Genomic DNA, 1,038 nt, shown 5'->3' with positions numbered 1-1,038 from the left:
AAGAAAAAATTTTTCTTAAAATTTTTAAACCAGGTATTCTATATCCAAAAAAAGATAGACAAATTAAGTCATTCCCGGCTAAACAAAAACCGAAGGAGAATTTCACTGGGAGATGTGCCATACAAGAAATCCTAAAGGGAGTCCTTCAGGCTGAAATGTAAGGATACTAGACATTAACTCAAAGGTATATACAGAAATAAAGAACAATGGTAAATGTAGCTACATAGGTAAATATAAAAATCAGTATTATTGTATTTTTGGTTTGAAAACTTCTCTTTTGTTTTATTGTATGGCTCAAAAGACAAATGCATGAAACAATAATGATAAATCTATGTTAATGGGCACACAGTGTATAAAGATGCAATGTGTGATATTATGATGTAAAGTGGGGGGAGGGGGCAACAATGCTTAAGAGCAGACTTCTTATATGTTATTGAAACTCAGTTGGTATTTAAACTTGGTTGTTATAAAGTTAATATGTTAATAGTAATCCCCAGTGAAGCCACTAAGAAAAAAACTAAACATATATACAGAAATAGAAATAAGAAGAAAATCAAAATAGTATACTAGAATAGGTCTTCCAGTAAGTGAGTGGATAAATAAACTGTGGTACATCCATACAATGGAATATTTTCAGCACTAAAAATAAATAAGCAATCACGTCATGAAAAGATATGGAGGAATCTTAAGTGCACATTAGTAAGTAAAAGAAGCAAATCTGAAAAGGCTATACATATTGTATGATTCCAACTATATGACAATCTGGAAAAGGCAAACTATGGAAACAGTACTAAGTTGCCAGGGTTCAGGGGAAAGGAATCAGAGAGAAACAGGAGGAGAACAGGGGATTTTTAAGGCAGTGAAACTTCTGAATGATACTATAATGGTGGATACACATCACTGTATGAGGGCACTTCAAGTTCATGGAAAGATCTGTATTATCTTTTAATTCCATTTTTCATGATTTTTTTTTTCCAAAAAGATGACCAGTAAGGGGATCTTAACCCTTGACTTGGTGTTGTCAGCACCACGCTTTCC

This window comes from Galeopterus variegatus, unplaced genomic scaffold (genome assembly GCF_000696425.1).
Source record: "Galeopterus variegatus unplaced genomic scaffold, G_variegatus-3.0.2 Scaffold2264, whole genome shotgun sequence".
NCBI lineage: Eukaryota > Metazoa > Chordata > Mammalia > Dermoptera > Cynocephalidae > Galeopterus > Galeopterus variegatus.
The sequence above is the reverse complement of the archived record's forward strand: the minus strand, read 5'-3'. Positions refer to the sequence as shown.